This window comes from Sturnus vulgaris, chromosome 3 (assembly GCF_052056855.1).
Source record: "Sturnus vulgaris isolate bStuVul1 chromosome 3, bStuVul1.hap1, whole genome shotgun sequence".
NCBI lineage: Eukaryota > Metazoa > Chordata > Aves > Passeriformes > Sturnidae > Sturnus > Sturnus vulgaris.
In genome coordinates, this window is record NC_142245.1 from 40,895,888 (window position 1) to 40,921,717 (window position 25,830).

The 25,830-nt window shown below is 43.8% G+C and overlaps 1 long non-coding RNA gene across 1 annotated transcript in view; it reads left to right on the forward strand.

Annotated features, from left to right (window-relative positions):
- Positions 1–203: 203 nt before the first annotated feature.
- LOC148224300 (uncharacterized) overlaps positions 204–25,830 on the forward strand; it is a 32,766-nt gene continuing 7,139 nt past the window's right edge. Inside the window, exons 1-2 of the long non-coding RNA XR_015802308.1 lie at positions 204–654; positions 22,144–22,286. This is a non-coding gene — a long non-coding RNA (uncharacterized LOC148224300). The remainder of the gene's footprint in view (positions 655–22,143; positions 22,287–25,830) is intronic.

Here is a 25,830-nt window from a genome sequence, read left to right on the forward strand (position 1 = left end):
TAAGGGAATCTCACGATGGAGGTGATTTGTGACATTAGGATCTTTCACATCATTTACAAAAAGGGCCACAGACTCCATGTTGGAAAACACACTCATGCCATCCCTCTGTGCTCAGTGTACACCTGCCCAGGCAAAAACACCATGTTTCTGAATTCGAGCATGCACAGAGACATACTCACACCGTCATCTGAACCCACCACACACCCACCATCTCCCACCAGAGCCACTCGCAACAGCCTGAAACACTGCTCTGAATCCAACCGGAATTTTCCTCTCCTCTCTGCATTACAGCCACAAGCCCAAAGCCCTGTAGCTCAGCTTGGTTCATCTGGGCCCACTTCGTTAAAATAAACACAAAGGAAGGGAACCCACTGGGCTGGCTGAACAACAAGAAATTCGGCTGCAGAACTCCCTCACACTTATGCGCACAGCCGATTCTACACCAGGCGCCTGCTACGTTCACATTATTTTGTCAAAAAGTACGGAGCAGCTTTCACCACAAATACTTGGAGCTCGAAAATTGCAGCAAAACCAACTTCAGCTGGGTGCAAAGGGCGCTACAAGAGCGGCGTTTGAAGCCCCAACGTGACGCAACTGAAATGTACCAGGGACAGGGGCTCGCTGCAGGACACTGGCCCCACGCAAAGCCACAAGGTATGTACCAGGTGCCTATAGCTCATCCGCTGCCCCGGCTAGGAGCGCCCTGCAAACACATTTACACGAGCTACAAATCAATGAGGCACCGTGGCTGTGCCCATGCCAGTGACAAACTGCAGTGGGGAAGGGAGCCTGGGCTGCTTGGCAGACCTGCCATTCCCCTCGGCCACGCTCCCGCACGCCCTTCCCTCACCCCTTCCCCCCTGACGAGTCCGGCGTGGCTGCCGTGGGAGCAGCCCCGCAGCCCTGCGCCCGGCGCTGGGAGCAGCCCGGCCTAGGCGCCCGAGCCGCCCCAGAGTGGGTGGGCTGCAGGAGGCCGGCCGGGCCGGCTCGTCCCCGCCGTGGGCTGCCAGCCGCCCGGCCACCTGCAGGCCTCCGCCGCCCTACCTTGCTCCTCGCCGGCCCCAAAGCAGGCTCTGGGGTCCTCGGGGGGGAGCGGGGCTCCGCCGCCCTCCAGGGCTTTGCGTTTCTTCGACATCTGGTCGGTGTTTGGGAGTTGAGTTTCTCCTCTCTCTCTCTCCGGGGAGATGAGTGTATGTAGAGAGAGAGGGAGAGTGTGAGGGAGAGAGACACAGGGAGGGAGAGAGAGAGATTGAAAGAAATCGCTGCTTAAAGAGAGGGGAAGAGACTTTGGAGTGGCTGGAGAGCAAGTAGGAGGCAGGGACTAAGTGGAGAAATCCTACAAATCACAATCCCATCAATTCAGCCCCACGTCTAGAGGGGCTGCTGAGGTCTCCCCCTTCCTTGCTCATTCATCTGAGTGTGTGAGTGAAAATTAAAGATAGAGGTAATAGTCCTCTGCTGCTTTTCCAAATGTTAGCAGGTGGTGCTTTTTTCCTTTTTATGGGGGGTGGGGGGGGGAGGAAAGAGGGAGCTGATTGATATTATTTTCCTCTGCTGGGATTTCTTCTGGTTAAAAAAAAAAAAAAAAAAGGGGGGGGTAAAAGCTGAATGGATCGGGGTGGGGGGGGGGAGTTGGAAGGGGGGGTAGTGGCGTGTGGAGAGCGGGGGTAACGAGAGGATTAAAAAGAAAACCAGGAGCAGAGGAGGAGGGATGAGAAGAGCCTGCAGGTGCAGGGAGGCAAAATTCCCTGCAGGGGTCATGTGCTCTGGGAGCCGGAGATCCTCGGCTCCCCGGAGGCTGCCGGCGGGCAGGGGCGCGGCGCGGCTCGGCGGGGGCTGCGGCCACCGCGCCCGGCACCTGCGGGAGCGGCGCGGGGCTGGCAGCAGGCACCGGCAACTCGCACCTTGCGAACTCCGCCGCCGAGTCAGTACCCCCGCAGCCGGTCTTTCTCACTCCCTTTGTAACCCTTTCGGCTCTGGGAACTAGATGTGCCCCTCCCCTGGGGAGTCCCGTCCCGTCCCGTCCACCGCCGCCCCCGACCTGCCCCCTATTACAGGCGGATTTCAAAGCTTGCTAGAGGGTATTTGTTAGAGGGGGTGGGGGGGGGGGGAGGAGGGGGCGAGGACACAACTTACCCTCCAAACTATGCACAAGCTCGTCTCTGCTTTCCCCTTCAGATCAACTTTACAGAGCAGATTCTCAGTCAGTCCGGGAGGCAAACAGGCAGGGGAGGAGAGGGGAAATTGTTTAGGAATAGCTGCTGCCAAGTGGGTGAAGTTCAGGGCACAATCCTGGCTCTTCCACGCTCCAGCAGCCCAGCATCTTCCCGGGGTCTGGAGAACAAGGTGTTCAACAAGTCTTCCTTATTACCCGAAATTGATTGATGATGGCTTTCCCGCCGGGCTGTATTTAACAAAACGATGCAGAGAGCTACTCTGACGAGCAGGAAATTTTAGAGGAGCTTGCAATATAGCTGCGGCTTTAATTTATCTGTCTCTCTCTATACATACGTACTTACACACATACACATGCACACCTGTGTACGTGTGTATGTATATATAAATAAAAAGATATAACTCTCTCAATACAACGTTGGGTCCACGGGATCTTAGAAAAGCTTGCCTGTCGGCTGCGTGGAAGTTAAAGAGTTTTTCTTAAGCAAAAGGGGCTGATGCTTGGACACATCTCACGTCCAACAGGAGGCAATGACGTCTGTAGCTTCATTGCTATAACAGCACCAAGGCTGCAATTGCCATTCACTGAAATGATAAGGGGCGCTCAGACGTAAGCAGTCTGGACCTCTAGCAAGAGACTGAAGCGAAGATGATTTTTTCCCCTCCCAAAACAAATAATAATGCTAAAAAACACCTCAGGAAAGAGACGGGGAAACAGGGAAAGGAATCTAGGTCTTGCAGTCACACGCTTCTGCAACATGATCCTCTAGCACCAAAAACATTTAATTTTTGCAGCTGACTAGACTTTGGGAAATTTCAGTATATTATGATTATTCGGGCGGGGGGAGGGGAGGGATTTTTTTTTTTTTCCCGTAATTATTTCTGTCTCTCTTCAAGCAGGCATTGATGAAAGCCGGGTAAAAGTGCCCTCCCCCCATCTTTCCAAATATATTTCGGCTCGGGTACATGCTGAAGTGTTTATGGCTAGATCTTCTTAAGTAGCAATTTCTTGCTGCAAAGGGTGCAAGGGTATGTTTTTTGGGGTTTTTTTGCTTAGCAGTGTAAGGCACTTAGAAATGAGAATGGAAAAAGCCGCTGGGTAGCAGGGGGCTCCTTGTGGCGCGGGGTCACACTCTGGCAGCGCCGCGGCTCGGACCGCGCGTGGGGAGCGCTGCGGAGCCGCGGCGGGGGCGGGCGGCGGTGCCGGGCGCGGGGGCGGCCGCACCTCGGGGCTGCCAATCCCCGCGGGGGCGGGAGCGCTTCCCCCGCCGCCAGCCGCTGCCCTGCGAATGACGGCGCGGGTGCCGCAGGAGCTCCCGAGGCAGCGGGCACCGCACCGCGCCCGGCCCCGCCGCGGGGGAGGCAGCGCCGCGCCCGCCCACGCGTGTCCGCGCTGCGCCGCAGCCGGGCGGGGACAGCAGCGGGCAGCCCCGGCCCCGCGCCGTGTCCCCGCCGGAGAAGGGCCCGGCCGTGACACGGGCGGCGCTGGGGAAGGTCCCGGGGGATCGCGGTCCAGCCGCGTGCCTGCGTTCCCGTACCGAGCCATAGGGGGGCTGCGGTTGTCATCCCCAGCCAGCTGGTGAGGCCGGGGGCGTTGTGTGAGGTGGCCCCCGAGTGCTGCTGTCTGCTCTCTGCAGCCCCAGCCCCGGGCTTGGTGTCCAGAATTTTCATTCTGCGTCCTCTCAGGCCTGGGGCAGGGTTTGTTTGGCCTCCAGCTGATTCCAAGCAGTAAGTGGCTATTTGCCCAAACCATTGAGCCATTCTGTGCCGGAACAATTGTCGATACCGGTGATGGAAGTGGTAGCGCTGCAAGCCCAAATCAGGTTCATGAGCTGCTGAAAGCACCCATAAGGTACCGGGTTCTTTCTTCCTTCAAAGTTTATTTTGGTGAGAAGCAAAAGGCAGCAAACTGGAGTGCCAAGCAGGGAAAGGAGGCATAAAGACTCGTGCTAGCATGGATGCTAAATTTGGTATCTGTGGTGGCCCTTGAAATATCTTAAAATAATTGCCCACACAAAGCTTTGGTGAGGCTGGCTGCATAGTAAAGGAGGAGAGTTTTCAAATCATTAGCAGGAGATGCTTTCTTACATAGTCTGGTTTAGCAAGGTGTTTACTTTTGTGAATGATTTGTGGAGGTTTTGGTGACAGAGTAGCACATCCTTCAGCGAGATACTAAAAAAATTTACAGAGACCGGAATTGTATGTATTTGTCAAGCTTTAGGGGAAATCCTATGCTATCTTCTATTTAATTTTATCATAAGTACTACAGTGCTAAATGGTTCTTTTTTACACCCATTCAGCACCCAGAATTCACAATATATCTCTCACAAAATAAGACATATCATTCTGCATCTGTGTTTTAGGAAGTTTCCATCAAGATCTGCCTTTACACAAAAGTTTCCACTAAATTGTTCACGCTGATGACAGATCATGTTTTTATTACAGTATCATGGAAATCAGAGCTGGAAATACAGAATAGATCATCTCTTGGGGGGAGGATATGGGGTGAACAAGATAAATCTACAAACAATAATCTCTGAGGTTGTATCCAGCCAAACTATGTCTAACTAATCCCTTTGGGATTTTATTCCATCCTCTCTAGTAGATGTTGCCAAAAAAAAGCTTTCCATTCACTCACTTTAGCACTTTTTAAAATTATTTCATCCTACTGCATACAAGATGAGGACCATTGCCTTTCCCATAATTAAAAACATTTGGCATAGAGAATCATTAAGGTTGGAAAAGATCTCCAAGATCATCAAGTCCAGCCTTTGACCAAATACCACCATGCTCACTAAAACCATGTTACGAAATGCCATATGTATAACAAGAAAGAAGGAGGAAGAAGTAAAAGGAATGCAGTACCAGTTTCCATATTCTGTATCATGGCTTTCTACACTCTCAGTCTAGAAGAGATTGTGCACTTCAAATCATTTTGGGATAGTCTTAGAGGGAAACAAAAAAAGGGGAGAAGATGGAATGTTGCTGGTTTACTGGCAAGACCCAGAGTAGAAAAGCAAAGACTTCTGGTGTGGGGATAATACCACTTTGAAATAATTTACCAGTGTTCGGGGTTTCTTGGTTTATCACCATTACTTACCAATTTTTAATTTTTTTTTTTTATAATGTTAGTAAGCAGTTCAGTAGTAATCATTCCCACCTCCAGAAGAATGCTCCCTTCCTTCCCTCCTGCCACTGTGATTACCTATCACACAGGTAGGCCTCAAGGAAAAATACCTAATCATGTACATGAGAGCTCTGATATTAGTTAATTTTTAATGCCCTGAGAAACAACTAATTTTTATGCTATTACTCAATTTCTATGCTATCCACTTTCAGTGACTGCAGTAACTTCATTTGGATAAAATTACATGAGCTGTTTCTTGTGGTAGGCTTACATCACCAAACTGAAGTAAGTGGTATTCAGTATATAATGCCCAGTCTTTTCACTAGAAGAGAAGGTGGTCCTGGTCTAAAACCTTTGAAGGCAAATAGGAATCTTTACATCACATTCGGTCATCCCTCCCTTTGAGTTTTGAGAATTCAGCCATGGGACCTGGAGTTAAGTCACACAGTTGTACACAGAGATAGACTAGAAGTGTTTTCAGGTTTATTGATTTAGACTTGGGTGTTTGCCTCACATGAGTCAATAATTGAAATCGTCAGGCAAAAGGTCCTCAATAAATATTTTTGCAAAATAAAAAAAATGTTTGCAAACATTCTACTTTTTGCTTTATTTTTTAAAGCATTGCTACCCTAGCCTGTCAGTCATGTTCACAAAGGACCATTCATGGTGGTTTTCAGTGACTAGTCAATCTGAACACAGTGTATTTTAAAGATACACACAATTAAAACTTTAGAGGATATAGGAATAGTAACTGGCAAGACAAACACCTCTCAGTACAATCCACACTGACTCAGCAAACAACCAAACCCAGTGGTCATAAAGACCAAGGGAGATCTCATATTGCAAGTTTGCTTTTTATTACTTCTCATGTGGCTGACTCAGTTCGGAGCTGTTTGGCCCAGCAATACTTAATGAGTATGTAACAGAGAGCACAATGAGAGAATCAGTTGTCTTTCATGCAGTCATATTATCACTTCTCCCAAGCAGCTTGGATTTTTTTTCCTTCTATGTATTTAGGAGGTGTATTTATAACACAGCATTTCAGATATTGAAGATATCTGTATCATTAATGCCTATTTCTTGCAAAAGCCATCTCCCAACTCAAAGCTGGTTTTTGGTATCTGTCCCTGAACTGTGAATACACTCCTGCACTTCTTGACGGAATCCTTACCACTTGTAGAGCATTTGGGTTTGTCTTCAAAGTGATTTGCTAACATGAGCAAATGTATCCTTCTAACACCCAGAACAGTTGTTGTATGTTATTATCCTCATTTTGTAAGTTGGGAAACAGCAGCAGATAGAACAGACTCTTCACCTATCGTCTTTATTCACATTTGATTAGTGCCTTAATCCCTGGATAGTTCCACTGCTTTCAGTGGGAATTCTTGCATAGTAAGATACTATTTGATAGGACTGAAAATCACTCTGTCTTTTACTAAGTGATTTGAGCAAGGCCATGGAGAGAGTTTCAGTGCAGGTCTAGAACTGAAACTTTTTTCTCAAACAAACATTCTTTTGTTTCATCCACTTTCCTAATTTAAAAAGAAAACCCAGAACTTAGCTCCATATCTGTCATTTTTCCACCTCCCAAGCTAATTTGCAGTAGTAATAATGATCAAGTAGCCCCACTATACTGACATTACATACAATACGAGTTGACACATTACACAAAGAAAACTCACAGGACTGACGCAGTTCCCAGTTTCTTGTGCTATGAAAATGACCACCTTTTTGATCTCCTAATTTAACAATTCAAAGGAGGGGGCTGAAAAGCACAACTCTTATAGGGAAGTTTCATATGAAATTCAGCATAGGAGGAAGGTAGGACTAAGTCAGTTTCAAGATACAAAGCCATGTCTCTGGGTTTTTTAAATGCTGTTCTTTCAGCATGAAATATGTACTCTAATTTCTCTTTGTATTTTCACACACAGATAAAGATAGGTACAATTATTTGGAAAGGTCTTGCTAAATTTCCTCTGTTAAGTTAGATGGAAATGGGTGTGTTCACCTTCCAGGATCAAGTTATTTTGTTCACTTTTCCTTCCAGCTTCTGCAAAGACCTCATATTTGTTCAACATGTGACCACTACGTCCTGTCCTCTGCCTCCTCATAAATCTTAGCTATCATTGTGCAGTAGCCTTTTTAATTGTAAAAGTATGGTGACTTCTTTGAGCTGTTACCAGTTTTTAGAGCTGTGCATCGGTTGACTGGATTTTCACACACCTCTCTGTTGAGAAGAATGGAAGTGTTCAGGGCAGCAGCTCTTTAAGACAGAGGGAAGCATACAGAAAATTCCTATTGGCAGGAACGCTGATTTTCCACTGCTTTTCCTCCCTTTCCCTGCCTCTTCTCCATCTCTTTCTCTTCCTCCTCTATTTCTATAGAAGGAATTCCACAAGTCCCTTTCTTCTGGGAGATAATATCCAACATCCCCTACCCAGTAAAGGAAGCACACACCTGCCCTGTCAGTGTCTATGATGTCAAGGTGATGAAACTGTAATTATGTTTCATTTTGTAAAAGACACACTGGGTCATTCCAGTTAAATGTTTCTAGCTTCTCTAGACTCTAGCCCAGCATCAGAAGGTAGGAACTGAGAGTTTCTATGATGACGGGGGTATGTGGAACACTCCATGCTTAAAAAGTCGTTTTCTATACCTTAGGCAACCAAAAGGGCTGGAATAGGAGAAAACTGTCTGCAAAGTTCTCTGGTCCTCAAACATTGCCACATTGGGCTATGGCCCTGCCACTTTCCATCATGCTCTCTTACACAGATCCAGGACCTGTCTGTCTTTCTTCATTTATTTTATTTACTTCTATAGCCCTCTTCCTTGTAGCCTTCTTTACAGCTCAAAATATCTATGGCAAGACACAGAGGCCCCTGGGGGCTGCTGGCAGAGTTTGTGGTAGGGAAGGAGCTGCCAGCACAGGGCTCTGTTACCTTCTCCTGGCAGCACAGCATCAGGCTGGGAGGCAGACCAGGGATGCATCCCTGTGCAGTGAAGAACAGCTCAGACCTGCACTGGGGAGTGCCAGGGGGGTACACCAAGGTGTACCACCTGCTCTGCCTCCCCACTTGCTCTAGCCAGCACATTTTGCAGCACAGAGCTTATCTTGATGCCTATCTTGATGTCTCTTGTACTCAAATGTTTCAAGCAGTGAGGTCTCAAATTCATCTGGGTAAAAACTGATGTTTGATTATATATAATTTCTATAGGAATGAGCAGAAGCAACTAAGAATCAGTCTAAATAAGAATTAGTCTAAATAAGAAGTTCCAGTGTTGGAAAATCATGCAATTTCCTCTTACTGTTCATTCAGCTTTCATTCTGTTTTTCAGCTATATAATCTCAACTATCCCAGTGGTTCACAAGAGTTATGCTTTTAAACCCCCACCACAGTGTCCAAGCTACAGGTTTTTGTTTCTTCACTATACTCTGTGAAAGATGGAGGGAAAAAAATCAATTCTAACTGCATGTTTCTGCAAGATAACCTCCACTCTATATTTTCAATCATTTTTAACTCTTTATTTAAGGAATTCAGAATAAAGCCAAGTTCTGTGAGAAACATGCAACTCCTATTACAAATTCTATTCTATAGCAAATCTTTTACCCTTATGGTTTTGTCTCTCAGAAGGTAATTGACAGTATTTCCATCTGCATATACTTGGTAGCAGAAAGAAAAAATAACTAAAAAAATCCACTAAGTGTTGCATACTATCAAAATACACTATAAATTTAAAGGAGAAGGTAGAACAAAATATTTATAGTCTTTAAGAGGCAATTCAGTGACCATACACAAATAATTTTTTTCCCTTTAGATTCAACAGCACTAGTTTCTTCTACCGCTTTTATTAACATAGAGCAGGATTTACTGCATCTACTTCCAGAAAGCACAAAACTAGTATAAGTGAGAAAAGGAAGGATCTGGATCCCGAGATTCAAATCTGTCACTGGTGGCAGCTCTATTGATGTGCTCTAAAACTACTGTGCACGAGAGAAAAGGGCAAGTTAGGCTGAGCAACCTGGTCTGATCTCTCAGCTTTGGCTTTGAGCAGTTTGGCTGAGGCCCCTCCTCACCTGAACCTCTAATTCTGCTTTCTAAGTTCTTTTCACTTTTGTCTTCACTAGTGACTTTAATGGGAACTGATTCAGACTTTTCTAAACACACTGGAGTTTTTGGGATGGTTTTTGAATTGGAGATTTTTTTAAAATAAAAACATTATTCCCTCACTTATTTTTGCATGACCATTCAAGCCCACTACAACTGTCTGAAAGAACTCTCTTACACAGTTTCAAATAGTGAAGTGGATGAACTAGTATAAGTGAAAATGTAAGACAGGAAGAACAAAAACCACCACTACTCATAGTCACAACTCTAAACAATGTTCCAGATAAAAATTCTGGATTAAAAGCTCCATAAAAACCTTCAGCAATCCTCATTTCTTCAAGAACACAACTTCTCTTTCAGAAGTTTTGCTTTCACAAGTTTAGTAGAACACAGGACAGAGACCTTTCTGGGGAGAAGAGAGGAGGAAAGAAAGGATTCTCTTCTTTCATTTGACAAAAAAAAGCTCCCAAATTGCTCTGATGGTTGTGGGAGTACAATCAGGTGACATAGGCTCCTATGAATGCCCTGCCTGCATGAAGGAAAAGTAATGTACTGCATGACTTGACACTGGCTAGGACACTGACACCAGCAGCCATCTTATCAGTTTCCTCTCAGATTCTGACACTGTATTAGCCTCTGATTTTTCCAGTCAAGGCCTGTGCGTCACTTTTTTTTTTTCTTCTTCCTTGCTTCCCTTCAGAAATCATCCTGCTTGACAGAGGAGGAAAAACTCTTTACTTGCATGGCCCTTTTCATAAAAATGTAGTGAATAGAGAGCTGAAAGTTACCAGACTGATGACCCCAACATGTGAGGTCCTTTCTAAGTAGTGTTTGGGAACAGCACAGCATCAGTCATTAAGAAAGTATTTTCATTGGAACACTAAAGGCAGGAAGCTGCAGCAAAAAGTTTATTGTTGCCACCTTTCACCATTTTATGAAACTCTTCGGGTCCTGGAGCCAAGTCAAGGAATCATAGAATGTCTTGGACTTGAAGGGACTTTATAGATCATCCAGTACCACCACCCCTACTGTGGGCACAGACATCTCTCACTAGACAGGTTGTTCAGAACTCCATCCAACTTGACACTAAACACTTCCAGAAACAGGGCATCTACAATTTGTCTGGGCAACCTGCTCTACTGCCACACCACCCTCACAGTAAAGATTGCTTTCCTAATATCTAATCTAAACCTGCTCTAAGTTTGAAGCCATTCTGCCTTGTCCTCTCAATACATGCCCTTGTAAGTAGTCCCTCTCTGTCCTTATCAGTTCCTTCCACATACTAGAAGGCCACAATTACATCACCCCAAAGCTTTCTCCTTCAGACTGAACAAATGCAATTCTCTCAGCCTTTCCTCATAGCAGAGATGGTCCATCCCTCTGATCAACTTGATGATCTGTCTCTGGACTCAGTCCAACAGGTCCATGTCCTTTCTGTGCTGGGGACTCCAGAGCTGGATGCAGCACTGCAGGTGGGGTCTCACCAGAGCAGAGGGGGAGAATTCCCCCCGGCCCTGCTGGCCACACCGCTTTGGATGCAGTCCAGGATACAATCGGTTTTCTAGGCTGTGAGCACACATGGCTGGGTCATGTCCAGCCTCTCATCAGCCAGCATCCCCAAGTTCTTTGCAGGGCTCCTTTCAATCTGTTCATTCCTCAACACAGGTGCCTCACTTTGCCCTTGGTCTTGTTAAACTTCATGAGATTCCCATGGGCCCACCTGTCCAGGTCTCTCTGGTTAACATCCCATCCTTCAGGTGTGTCAATAACATCAAGTGGCTTGGTGTCATCTGCAAACTTGCTGAGGGGGAAATCCCAATGATTACATTGTAGCTGCAGAGAAATGCCTGGGATTGGGATTTGAGTTCTTTCTTAACTGACAGAAAAGTCAGCTACAAAGACAAGCAAATTCTAAGTGTCAGTATCATCAGCAATACAATCATTGCTTTTCTTTGCATCTTAGAGAGACTGTACAGGAAAAGCCTTGGGAAACTCACAGGAAAGATGAATTTCTCATCCCTGAAGGCCACAAGCCCCAAATTTCCTATAAGCTGCAAGAAACAAACTCGCAGAGAGGGGATGAGCAGGCGGTTTTCATTTGCTTCCCAAGTTGTAGAGCAGTAACTCCCAGACAATCCACACTTCCTACCCACATCCATCAGCCTTCCCCGTTCAGATCCATGAAGGCTGATGCTGTGAGCCCACGGGGCCACGCAGGCACAGCGGGGCTGGGCGGGAGGGGCACAGCCCCTACTCCTGACTCGGGGATGGGGAAGGGGGTGCAAAGAAACACCAGCAAAAGAACGCCGCCCAGCGATGCCCCCAGCCCGCCGCAGCGCTAGGCAGGGCAGGGCAGGCAGAGAGCGCCTCGGCTGCGGAAAGCTGGGGATGGGGGACAGGAGCCTGGCGCTCCCTCCCTCCCTCCCTTCTCCCTCGCTCCCCCCGCCCGCGGCTGCTGCCGTCAGAGCTGCCTGCGTCAATGCTGCCTCAGCGACACGCACCGGGGCCCTGCGCTCCCGCTCCCCCACCCCCTGCCGCTCCCGTGGAGCCCTTTTTCTCTTTTCTAATTCTCTTCTGCCTTTTCTATTTTTTTTTTCCCCTCTTCTCAATGAGATGCCTTACTGGCATTTATTTATTTATTTTTTATGATCCCCGCTCATGGAGCCGATGCTGTTGGCGCGTTTAAGGTTCCTTTGTGCGAGGGGATTTCCACCCTCCCTCCCCCTTTATTTTAAAAATTAATAATTTGAGGACTTATTACTATTTTATTTATTTCACGCACGTCTCGTGTCCCTCCTCAGGTGCCGATCCCCACACACGCCGTCCCCACCCCCGATTTTCTCCCCTTTCTCTCCCTGTCACTGCAGCACAGACTGGAACCAGGAGGCTGCACCAGCAGACACTCGGCTTTACTATATCATAACGGATTTCCCTCTCTTCCCAGAAAAGCAAGCTTTTTTTTCCCCCTCCTGTTTAATAGCCCACTCACTCAGCATTTGTACATTATCCGCACACCCACCGCTATTTCTTCTCTTGCCACTGCCTTCACCACCCCCTCCATTAATCATCAAGTCCTGGGCTCTGAAGAATAATGGTTTATAAAATGGTTGCTCTGTGCATGTCCTCAACTGCACACATAACCCCAGCCGCCTGTCTGTGTGCCTCTTCTGCACATCAAGGTCAGAGGGAAGATTTAAGGGCACAGTTAAACCTAAAACTTATGCATTTGCATTTTCTTCCCAACTGTCTCCTTCCACCCCGTTTCTTTTCCTCTGGAGAATTTAATGGCAAAGCTCCCCGGATTTCTGTGGGGTCAGGCCTTGCCCTGTTTCAGAATGTATCTGTGCTTAGCTCGGCAGAGGACAATATCCCGGTCCCATTAAAGTCAATGGCAATCAGTGAATTCAAGCGTCACCGGATTTGGCTGGCAGAGCATGCACAGCCACGCTCTGGCCAAACCCTGCCCCGTTTCAATTCAGCTTAACTGCAGCAGTGCCAAGCTGCTGCGAAGCTGGCTTGTGATGCTGGCGCAGCGCTGCCCTCTCATACAGGAATCCTTGGTGACGTTAAACAGCTGGAACAGATCCTGCACCTCCCTGCTGCCGCCATGCAGGGAGCCAGAAACTGGCTTCCACCTCCTGGCACCTCCCCAGCAGATAAAGGTCCTTCGAGGTCGAGATTGGCTGGATAAATTAGAGCAGCCCAAAGACTATATTAATTCATACTGCAAACGAGTCTGGTGCTGCCCAAGTCCCAGTGGTGCAAGGCACAGCCATTTCTGCATCCTCCCAGCTGCACTTACCCCTGCTCCCCTCCAGCTCAGGGCTGGGTACATTAACAATTACATGAGATCAAGTCTTTTTTTTTTTCTGTCAATCCAAATCCCAAACGTGTTAGACAGTTCAGTTCTGTAGCTCCAGCCACTTAGAATAACTATTGTGCTCCTAAATAAAAGAACAACCAATTTTAAAAGTGTAAACTAAATTTCTGAAGAGGGAAAGAAATCTACCAACTGAATAACTTGTGCACTGCAAGAGCTTCACTGTGCATTTGAAACTTACTATTTGCATTTATTACACACAGCAAAACACAAACAAACAAAACCTCAAAAAAACCCCAAACAGCAACAACAACAAAACAATACAAAAAACCCCTCCAAATCCAGTGTCATAAAAACAGTGCTGAATGGCAATAGGGATCCCCACAGCAACAGGAATATGAGCTTTTAATGCCTGGCTTATACATACAACTGCATTTACATCACTTCTTTTTTCAGCTGTATTGTAACTTAATTGTGTCAGTGAGGATGTTCAATAGCTATCCGTTTAACAGATAGACCAAGAAGCTATGCAGGACGAGGTTTTCAGGGTCTCAACCAAGCCCTGGTTCATCATACCAGATACAAAGCAAGCAGCTCAGCAATCTGCCCCAGTTGCAGGACATTTGGGGAAACAAGGGCTCCCACAGAGTCCCAGGGATGGCAAACACCCTGACTTTACCCATGGTCATCTACATTCTACCACAGTGACTGCCCTTTGTCATAAGTTATCATTCTCTTTTTTTTGCTATTTTATTTCAGTGCAGCAAAACCAACCTTGGGATGGATTTGTGGGTATTTTTCACATTATGAGCATGCAACTCTCAATCTCCAAGTATGTAAATGGGAGATGGGACAGATAGCATGTACTAGCACATACTAATAAGGGTGACTTGACTGCTCATTTCCCTACAGTAAAAGGTGACCTTGTGAGAGCAAGGGTAGCCACAGCTAGTGCATGCTGCATGATACTGACAGTGGAATAATGCCCACGGAGCAGGAAGGGGCCCACTGTCTAGACAGAAATAGTCCCTCTTCCCTGTCAGCATGGCAGAGGGGAGTGCCTACCTGATGGACAGGGTAGCTCCCTGCCTTTTGCACAGAACAAGGCACTGCACTCAATAGATCTGCCTTTGGAGAAGCAAGTTTGAAACCAGTCAGCCTTTGCTCTGCCTTGAGAGTTGCTCCAAATCTTTGCCTGCAGATTGCAATGCTAAACGGAGACCATTATCTTGCATTGAGCTACTTTCATCCTGAAGTGCTTTAAAGGCTTAGCAGATATACAAGCTATGGTGCTATATGCACAGGAATCACTCCAGCTGCTAATGAAATGCAGCCACATATTAACCAGAGTCATGTGGTGCCTGGTCCCTGGGTGTGATGACTGCCAGATTTTGCTTTACCCAGCTGAGTTGAGTCTAGTTTTTGGTTAGTGAAGTACTTCATGCCATTTGAAAAGGACAGCTGTTAGGATCTTTACATAGAGATATGTAGGTATAGGCAGTTACACTCAGCCCAGAAATTTGAAATACCACCACTGAGACAAGAGTCTCTTCTCTGGAGTCCTTCTTTGTTCCACCACCCATACACAATATTAATTATCAAAACGGTCCTCTTTCCACTTAGTGGTACAGAGCCTGAACATCCAGAGCCTTTCACCCATGGGGTAGTTATTCAAAGGTCTCCCCAGGGCCAGATGTGAATCAAACACCACGCATGCTGTTTTGGTGATTTATAGAAAATGAATTAATATTTTCACTGCAATTTATTGGAACTGTATGGGTAAAGCACTACAGCCACCTCTACAACCAGCTTTAATTCATATGTATCTGTCCTGTCTGTAAGAGGGAAGAAAAGTGAATCACCGTATATTTACCGTTATGGACAATTCGTTTTCAAATGAAAAAGCACAGCAAAATATAAACTGTGTGCCTCAAATGAACGCTATAGCATCCACTTAGTACTGTACACACACCTTTGTATAGACAGCACACACGGCATTAAATAAGCATGCTTCCCTGTCTCTAGCTAGGGTAGAGAGGGAATTGTGTGGTGAAAGACGTAATTTGTACATTAGGAAGTCTCTGTTGCCAGATCAGCAGCAGCAGCACTGACGTCTGTACTCTCTCGCTTTGTTCCTGCTGCTATAAATCAAAATGACTACAGTCCAAATGCCTCACTTGTTTAACTATAAATGCACTGTTAGTCAGAAAAATCAACACCAGGAGGGATCTAGATATACTGCATGTATTTTAAAATGATTAAATAGAGATTCCTCGAAAAAAGGAAAAGAACAAAAATTATAAGTGTATGCTTTCTGCAACAAAAACTTTTGAAGGGTGGAATCCAACAGAGCTATAAAAATTTTGTGTATACAGGCACTGATGTCTTTATTAAATGAACTATCAAATTTGCCTTTCTAAATGTACATTGGGATTGAAATTTTTTTCCCCCCAAATTAATGCAACCTCTTTAGAAGCCTATTTTCCCCTGTGCCCTCCTGTATTTTCCTACTTGGGGAAACTACTGGAAGGAAATTTTAAAAGGATAGATGAAATGGGTCACGTTTTACTTCCCTTTTTTAATATGCTTGTGTGTTTAGAATAAATATAAACATATCTAGCTCAGGCTGGCTCTCGTTTTGAGGAGAATTTTAAAAAGCTAAATATCTCATTTGCAGATAAATGAGCTCCCAAGGCCTAGAATACAACTTAGATCCTTTCCAAGTTCTAAAAGAGGACTTGATAGTTACATAAAAATGGTGGTGCCAGTGTCTGCTGCTGACCTGTTGCTGTGGGAAAGCAGGGGAACTCTCTTCCTAACACCTGGAATCATTGGAGGAAAAATGCAGCACAATTTCTTGAATAAAGGGAAAGAACAGAAGAAATTAAGAAGGTAACCTTCCAATACCAACATCAGCTCAGCTGAGCTGTAAATCCTGTGTATCAGGCGACCCAGCCAGAAATGTGCTGAGCTGTAGTTCTGAAGAGGAAATAACAGGATCAGGGAACAGCAGGTGAACACATTGTCAACGCCACTCTGACGTTGCTGTTGGAGCTGCTGCATTACAGTTCCTGAGACCACCAAATTTCTACAGTAAGATCTTCAAGAGAGTATCAAGGCAAGAAGTCTAAAGGTATTAGCTTTACAGAGGCTGTCTTGTTCAGACTTGGCTAATGAATTTGCAACCAGATGTTCATTTTAACCTCTGATCCAAAATGCACTGAAGTCAATGGAAAGTCAATTGGAAGTTCCAGATTATTGGAAAAAGTTACTGTAGAGACAATTTAAAAAAAATTACACAGAATGTGGCTGTTGGTCATTCCGTTTGTCACTGACTGTAGGCAAACCTGTGGAAGGGCAAAGGAACAGATGCAGTTAGCAATTGTACGTCACTGCAGCTGCCATGTGAATTGGTAGAGACTACAATTCGAAAATAACTGTATTTACCTCTTTCTCATGCAGGCCAACTTAGCCCGCATTCCTACTCATTTGCCATGGATTAAGAGCATGTACACATGGTTACTATACCTCAGCTGGAACTTCTGTAATATTTTAGGAAGTTGTAACTACGTAAAATAGAGGATAATAATGTTATCAATGCTATGATGTTACCATCACTTTTTAGAAACATCTCAACAGGTCACACAATACTTGAAATTTTTGTTTTGTTTCACTTCAGTTTATAAATATAAATGTTGAAAGAGAACTATCTTGAGGTAACAGGCTTCTACAACTCTTTTGAAATTAGTTCAATTAACACTGATTTAAAAAGCTGTAAACAATAAGCAGTATAAGACATATTAAAGAGTCAGACTGGGATGCAGTGTCTGCAAAAGCAAAGCTAAACAAAGTCTTCTGACTTTTAAAGAAACTAATTTGCCTTTGCAGTCACTTCCCTGGACACAGTTTGCTCCATCTGGAATCTTCAACTCAAGACTTACTGGATATTTTTCTAGATATTGTAATCTTACTGCAGAAGTTTGCAGCAGGGATTCTCTCGGCTCCACTCTTCAGGAAGACAGACAGTTATCCTAATGGTCCTTCTAACTCTGAAGACATCAGACCTCAGTAGCTGGTGAACAGTGAGCACAGATTAGTCTACTCTTTTACCTCTAAAGTAGGGTGCCCTTTGGGAAAAATTCAGTTTCTCCTCTTGTGTATATCGGCATCTCTATGATTTGCACACAGATCTAAAAAGTAATTCTAACAAATCATGCACTATCTTTGCATCACAAGGAGGCTGTAAGTTGATGGACATTCAAACTCACAGGAGAAGAGAAAGAACAACAAATTTCAGAAGAGGCTTTGGTGCAGTCCTCCCTCACACCTATTGAATTAGGAAAGAGATGGAATTAAACTGAGCAAATGTCCATACAAAAATCTGGTGAGAACTGCAGTGGAGTGGAGACATCTAGCTGCCTTCTGTCTCCCAACAGCATCTGTGAATCAGGAAATCCTGGATCTGGAGCGAAGTTATAGATACTAACTTCTTTAGGAGAAAGCAAACAAGCCCACCCTCGTCAAGAGGGGGCATAAAACTGGGATGGAGAGAAGATTATGCATACTGTTTATCTTTCCTCTTTCCCTCTCTGGACCCTTCCCTAACAAAATCTTATTTCCTTTTATTCCTTAAGTTTGGATTCTTAGGCGGGCATTTTATTTTTGCAGTTTGGGTTACATGGTTTTAGAAAGCAGCTTTGGATGTGCAAATTACCACAAGAAACCATGCTGAAAACACCTCCTTGATCCAGCATTGGAAGAGCCTGTATAGTTCAGGCTGCACCCCATGCCTGACTACAAAGCCTAAAAGCAGAGCAGCATGTAATACTGTGATCAACTCTCCCTTACATTGTAAGCAGGCTCAGTTCCTGTCTATTTCCAGATGCACAGCAAATGCACAGGCTTCCCAGCAAGGTGGGACTGTGCACAGCACATCACACCTGCATCCCCACAGGGAGAGACTGAGCAAGCTGCATGGTGTCCTGCTCTGTGGAGACACTATTGGACCTCTGCCCATGAGCAGCAGCCTGCTGAATCCACACACAGAAGCATAGATCTAGACTCATGAGCTGAGGAATGGAAAATTAAGATTCGGTATCTACCTACTTGAGAGCTTTGAAACATCATGTGTGCCCCCCATTTCATATGGCCTCAAGCTGCTGCAGCCAGATGTCACAGGCTCTGGGACTGCAGCAGTCAGCAGCAGGACATGGCAGTGAGGCTACAGCCTTGCTCCTTCAACTGTTCAGCACTTCTCCTTCCAGCTCCAGCCTGTGCCTGCTCCCAGTGCACATAAACATAGGCACGTGCTAGCTCCAGCAGTAACTAAACTTTCCAACACTCACAAATTCTGACTCTACAGCTTGGGAACTATCCAAAATTGCAGTTGGAGCCCAGCTGTTCCATACCATCACCCCATAAACAAAGGCCAGGCAACTCTGCATTTATGCTTCTGCAAGAGAGGAGAACAGGGAGGCGCTGAACTGGTCTTGCGTGAAAAAGTACAGGGATTATCCTAGTTACAACTGTCTAATCACAACAAAATAATCCCTGTGACCATGGAGGTGAGGCCAGTATTCGGATAATGACGTGCATCTGGAATGAAATAGGAGATTTCGGACATCAGGACAAAGGAAGGATAATAAGAATACTGGCCCAAGCTCAAACACTAATGCATACCAAACATTAATGCACCACAAAAAACAGCTGCTGCAGAGGATTGGTTTTGATTTTCTTAGGGAAGAAATATCACCAGCAGAAGGAAATCTGCTGTTTTATGTTCTGCTGGATGAGGAGACAGCTTGTGTTCTGAAGCCCACACCTATGTCAGGAGCAACATCACATCCACACTTCAGACCAAGGCAGACACATCTAGCTCAAAACTGTCTGAGTTTGCAGGCAACTCTGACAACGTAAGCAGCAAGGTCACATCCGCAGAAGCAAGTACTTTTCTCCCCTCGAGAAATCCCTTGAGAATGAATTTGAGGTTGTCCTTATCAAGCAAGGAAATTTGCACTGCAGCATCAACTGCTTTTCCTACCAAAGCCTCCAGGGATGTTGAGTTTGTTGTTGTTCTCCCCTTCTCCTTTCCTCCTTTTGTCAGCCCAAGAGGAACAAGAGAACCAAGTGAAATCTGCCAGCTCATTTGGTCTTTCCAAACCAATGCTTTTGCCAGGATTTTCTGTGCCTTCTGTTGCTAGGATTTTCAAATGTCTCCCCAAGTCTCAGAGTGATATGAAACCTCTTAGCTTCTAGGATCAAGTGTATTTACTGTAATGTAAATTAATTGTAACACTTTGAACTGGAGCAAAATCTATCAAAGGAAAGCACATAGTGAGCTACTCGTGAAGGCCATTATTCTAGAAGGAAAATGTGAACATAAGAACTAAACTTTACCCAGAAAATTTAAGCTGAACACTTCCCCCATGATTAGGGCAGCTGGAAATTGAGGGATATAATTTTCAAGAAAGCTGTGGAGAAAAACACTTGGTGAAGGATTCTCACCATTCTGTTTACAGGTGCCAGTGTAAGCAATTTTGTGGCTTCCCAGTGAAAGATAAGTGAATGAATTTGAGTTCAAGTCTTACTTGTAAGAAGCCCTCATGTTGCCATGATGAATTTTGGCCGCTTACCAAATCTGAGAGAAACTCAATGGACCAGCATAATCCCTGATCACTGAAGTTAATTGAGGTTGAGTCACACCCAGAACAATCTTTCCTGTTCATTCATTAAGAGAGAGAAGACTAAAACACTACATAGACAGCTTCTGGTATCAGAGGCAAGGTGTGCTAAAAAAAGGTATTTCTGACTTAAGAGCACAAGGTTTCCTCCCCATCTCCCCAGAAGAGAAAAATGCAGTTTTGTAGTAAATTCAGATCTAGACTGCCACGTTTTCCTAGAGCATCAAGGCTGGCCCCACTACCTTGACACACGAGTCAGTCACAGCCTGTTGTGCCATAAAGGAATTTTCACCACCTGACTGAATTAACAGCACCTTTGTCCTGTACCTGCTGGACTGCACTGGGACAATCAAGGTTATTTAAGCTTAGTCCAGCTTACACATTGCTCCAACTGGGACAATGACCAAGGTAGCAACAGGAGGATAGCGGAATGATGTTCTGTCACTGCCTTGACTTTGACTCTGTGCTTGTGCCTGCAGGGAAAATGCCTACTTTTCTTATTGCCTTGAAAATGCCATTACTGGTGAGGCATTTCACATAAAAGACCTTGAAGAAATTAAATTTAGGGTTTCTTTTCATGCAGTGTATGAAAACAGCATTCAGACTCATACATAAAAATTCCTTCAAGTATCTTAAGTATCCAAGGAACAAATTTTTTGTTTTGATAGCAGTAAAACCCAAAGATGCATTTACAAACATACCTCAAATTTTCCCAACTGCAATTATTAGGCAGATGTTCTTCCTGGTCTGGCATTCAATGGTAGTTATTCAGTCACTGAGAAATTGCTTTACAAAACCAGTTCAGAGCTAGCTCTAGTTTTGGGAGTCTGGAATCAATGGTATGTTCCAAGGAGATATTTACCTTGGGTTCTTGGCTTTCCTGGAAAAGAGTCACTAGGCTGGGACTTTACATCAGCAATGTAACTTCTCTGTATTCTTATCAGTAATGGAGGATGCCAAAGCTTTTGAAATAACTCATGTTCATCTTTTACAGAAGCTTGAAAAACAAAAACACAAGCATTTGCCCCTGTTTTTTACCACTGTTTATTTTAAATAAAATAATGATAATAAAGAAATATCTACTCCAGAAAGGCTTTTAGAACAAGGAAAGCAAAGACTAAGCCTAAATGATCCATTCCAGATTTTACTTCATACTTAACTGCTTCTGAAAAAGGAAAACTTGGGTGGTTTATCAATTCCCTGTAGATATCCAGCCAGGATGTATGTATTGAATTTTAAAAAACACTTCAACTTACTTGCTGCAGTGAGGTACTTTGGTTAGTTCTTTACCTGAGGTAATAAATTAAAAGCAACCCATTATCTGGGTTGCAGTGCAACTCATTTCAAAAGCCTGACATTTACAGTAGAGGAACTCAAATATATAAACATTTCCCACTTTTACTAATACTAATCTCTCAATTCACTTTAACCACAAATGATTTTAAATAGCTAATAGATCTTTAGAATCACTTGTATTTGCAGTTCTGGAATAGTCATCAAATGTCCTAATACATCTACAGTAAGGTAATGCATCCTGAATATAGTTCTAAGAACAATTAATTAAAAATGGAAAATGTTTGGAACAGTTCTAGTAAGATTTATTTACAAAAGCTGTTTATGTGGGCAGTAGTAACTGTTGTACTCGTCTTTAAAGCCCCCTTGGAAGTATTTACACCTAAATGGAATGAAGATTTCTCAGAAGAAAGATAATGATGACAGAGGCAGCAAAGTTATGTGCTACCTGTTGGTTTAAAGGTTTTTCTTCCTCAGCAGGGTTAGATGGATATCTCATCATGGTGTTAAGGAACAGTGCTTTGCTGAAGCTCTAATTCCCTTGCATCTAGACAGAGGAAAAACAGTGACTATCACATGCTTTCACAGTTTCACAGAAATACCCATGCATGTTGGAAGAGCAGCACAGTCACTGATAAACATCTCTGTAGTGAGAGCCCACACTTCACATGTCAAGAATATGCTGCATAGAAAGAGCAGAAGAGTTGCTCTTACAGCTAGTTAGGAACTAGAATTCCAGTCTTCTAGAAAAACCTCACGTTTTCCTTGCATATTACAAAAAAATAATGGCAATTTCAGATTTTCTCATAAACCAATTGTGAAGCCAGTCAGTTAAGACAGCAACCTAGCATATTATGCTTAATTTAATTCCTATGTCCTTGGTCAGTCGCTGTGTTTCATGGGAACATTAGTTCAGGGGACTTTAACCCTCTTTTCTTCCAGAGCCTGTACCCTAGATGCACCCTTCCTCACATGCCATAGCAACTGTGCCTGCACCAACACCCTTCCTCACATGTGCCTGCAGCAGGAGAACCATGCAGGGGGAAGAAGGAGGACTACCAACTGCAGTAGAAATCAATTAGCAGGTAAGGGATTAATGACAAGCCCAAAAGCCTACATACAATACTCAGGTAGACAGCCTGCACAGCCTATCCACACACTTGCCTTGCACTTGCTGGTGTCTAACTTTTATTGCCATATTATCTCAAACAACAGGGTGCTAGAACTAGGTTATGGTTATAGAAAAATGGAGGGACTGTCAAAAAGTGAAAAATGTCACTTGTTTTATTCTCATCTCAAAACCTTATGGCTTACCACCCTGAAAGGAGACAAGGGTGTGTGCAGCAACAAAATCTTCCATTGTGAGAGGACTGACAGATCTAATCATCATTTCTGCCTCAGAAATTTTTAAAATGCAGTATGTGAAAACATGCTGACCCTTGGGAAATAAGTGGGGCTGTTAAAAATAAATAGGTTCCAGCTTTTCAGGAAGAGCAGATTCACTACAGTGACGTAAAAACACCCAGCAGCTTGTCCCAGCCATTTCCCGTGAGACACTGCTGATGTAGGAAGAAACAGCAGCTCACACAGCTGCCTGGAAATTTAAATGCCAGGATGTTACTTCTTGAACATCTTATTTCTTTTCCAAACCTCACCTTTGACACAGCAGCAGTACTGGCACAGTCCTTCCATACCCTCAGAAAGACCCTTTGACCTACTGAAGACTTTGTTTTTTGAAAGAAAAAATGAACAAACAATAAAATAAAAAAACAAAAAACAAAAAACAAAACCAAACCGAAAACCATAACAAAATATCACATTATGTCTCCAAATACATTATAAGATACTAGCAGTCCTACTAATGTCCTCTTACTGCTGAGAAAAATTTTAGTTTTAGAAGTTAAAGACTTCATAGTTTTCATTTTAGGGTCTTTAATTTTCTATTGGAAGGGATAATGCAGCCCAAGTATATTGTGTGTGTCATGAGCACATACTTGCTAAAAAAGAGGACCAATGCTGGGATATGACACCTTAATGCAGAGGTACGGTGTGTGGTAAGCCTGAGCCAATCACATAAAATAAAAAAATGAAGTGCTGAAACAGGTTTTTCACTGAATGGAAATACTGATTTACAGCAGACTATTTCTGCTGAACTACAGCTGCAGGCTTGGTAGTGACAAAGCAAATACCTTCATTTTCAAAGCATACATCTGCATTTTCAGTTCAAAGTGGTTTGTTTCAGACGCATGTAGAGACTGCCTGGGTGAAGTATTTAGTCATTTTAGTTAGGAGGACAAGTCTTTCAGCAAACATTTCATGGTACCTCTGTTTTCTCTCATATTAATTCATCAGGATCTAGCTTCTTTACTGTTTCCTTCTTAGATTTCCACTCACTTTTTCCACAAAAGCCCTGTTAAATCCTAACCAATGTTTTCCATAAGACGGAACACATGAATTAGTGTTTGTTTATAAAAAGAGTGCAGGGATTACATGCTGGAAAAGATTCTTTACACATAATCACTTCAACACGTGTGTCTTTCCACCCCATTTACAGTAAGACTGCAAGTCATGTTAACATCTCAATAAGAAAAAGAATATTAGTTTGCCTGTTGTACTGCTCCAAGAGAAGGAAGAAAAGACTGTTTGTATATATTAAAAATACAAAGATTATATAAACCCATTAAAATATGTGTCCAGAAACTGAATGAAAGCAGAATCATCTCAGTAGGTTCTCCTTCATAGATAAGGATTCACGTAAATAACATCAAGCAAGATCCATTTTTTTTTTCATCCTCTCATTTGCCCTGGATGATACATAGCCACTACTAGAGCAGCAGAAGTCCATTTCACAGATGAGGACCTTCAACAGAAAGTAATCTCTCTTCAGAGAATTTCTGGTGGCAACATCTGGTAGGAAAAAGCCACAATCAAAAACTGAGAGATATAGTGAAGTTGCATGTCTTTGAAGAGAAACCCTATAGCCTGTAAATTTTACAGGACAGAACTTGACACTTTTAAGTAGGTTATTATATATGTAAGGAATAGGAAGGAGCCAAACCAAACAAGATCCTGTGATTTCTACCACCAAGAGCTTCCCTTGACCACTGCATCATCCCCCTCAAACCTTCCTTTCTCAGACCTCTTCATCAGAAAAGGGAGCCCCTTAAAGACAAACCCAGCTATCCCTGTCACAGGAAGGTCAATCTCTACAATGATTTCAAAGGCCCATGGTCCTAAAGGAATAAGACAGCAGCCTTGCAATGAAACCAAACACAGTGGAAGGCTAGAGTTTTGCTGTTGGCTTCAGTACTAGCAAGGCTGGTTTTGCTGTTATTTCAGAGTCTAAGAATTACACTGGCAGCACCTCCTTCCTCAGCTCAGTTCCTGGTGTTCCCCAAATCAGGGAGTTTAATGATCATTGAAAGCTTGTTTCAGAGTTGGTGGAAATTGAGCAATGGGGCTAAAAAGCTATTAGACAGAAAGGAATGGGGATGGATAAACAGACAGTGAGCTCACATGTCTTGTTTTTGTAGTTCAAGCTAAAAAAGAACTTTTTATACATACATGTAGAAAGGGCTAGTAACTGGCAAGATTCTCAGTATCAAAGGAAGCTTGGCCCTGTTTCAAAAAACCATCAGCCTATTTGAAGTTAGCTGGTGTTTTTTCTCTGGTAATGACTTTAACAGTGTTCACTTTTACTAGCCACGCTGGGCACTATTCCATTTAACAGACTACAGAGCTCAGCTCTCCAAGTAATGCTGCAAGCCCAGCAAGATTACTCAGGGTAAGTCAGCCAGACATGTTGCATTTCTTCCTGAAATGAGCCTGTTGCAGGTGGAGGGGGTGATATTTTTATGAATCAGAACAATCTTCTCCAAAAGACAAAAACTATGTCCCCCATTTTGCCCTACTTCAGATGGGAACAGTCCAAAATCCACCAGGATGGACATTAATTGGAGCAGTTCTACTGCAAGGGGCTCCAGGGGTGCTAGATGCCAAAGAAAAATATTTTCCAGACCTTCAGCACAGCTGGAGCTATGAGAAGTCTGGCTTTGATTCACCAGAGGGTGTAAGTGTCACAACATTCATTATGGGGGCCCTTTGCTTTTTTGATAAATTCATGATTCAGGTCTCTAAGTTAGAGATAGACGGGAAAGAAGTGGGTCTGTGATTTATTGCTAAAGAGAAATTTAAAGAAATTAATTTGAAGATGAGTACATAATTTTTAGTTATTTTCATTATTTTTCCTGATGTCTTTGCATTAAAAATATTCCTGAAGAAAAACAAAATCCCAAAATTAAAATTGAAAATTCAGTCTTTCCCTGAATTATCACTTTTTTTTGAGACAATAAAAGCTATCCATCACATTTAGTGTGACTTCACAGCTAATTCTGATAGACCCAGTCCTCTACAGCATAAAAAATTCCCTCTGTCGTAACAAAAATATGTAAATGGTTCCAGATATCCTAAGCAAATGAGCATTTGCTTATCTTCAATAGACTTTTTTTTTTTTGCATTATCCTTATTAGGAATGACTGGATACAAAGCCTTTATAGTTCATTATCAGCTTTATCACATAGGCAAGAAAACAAAGTTACAACATCTGTTACAACAATTTAGCTTCCAGAC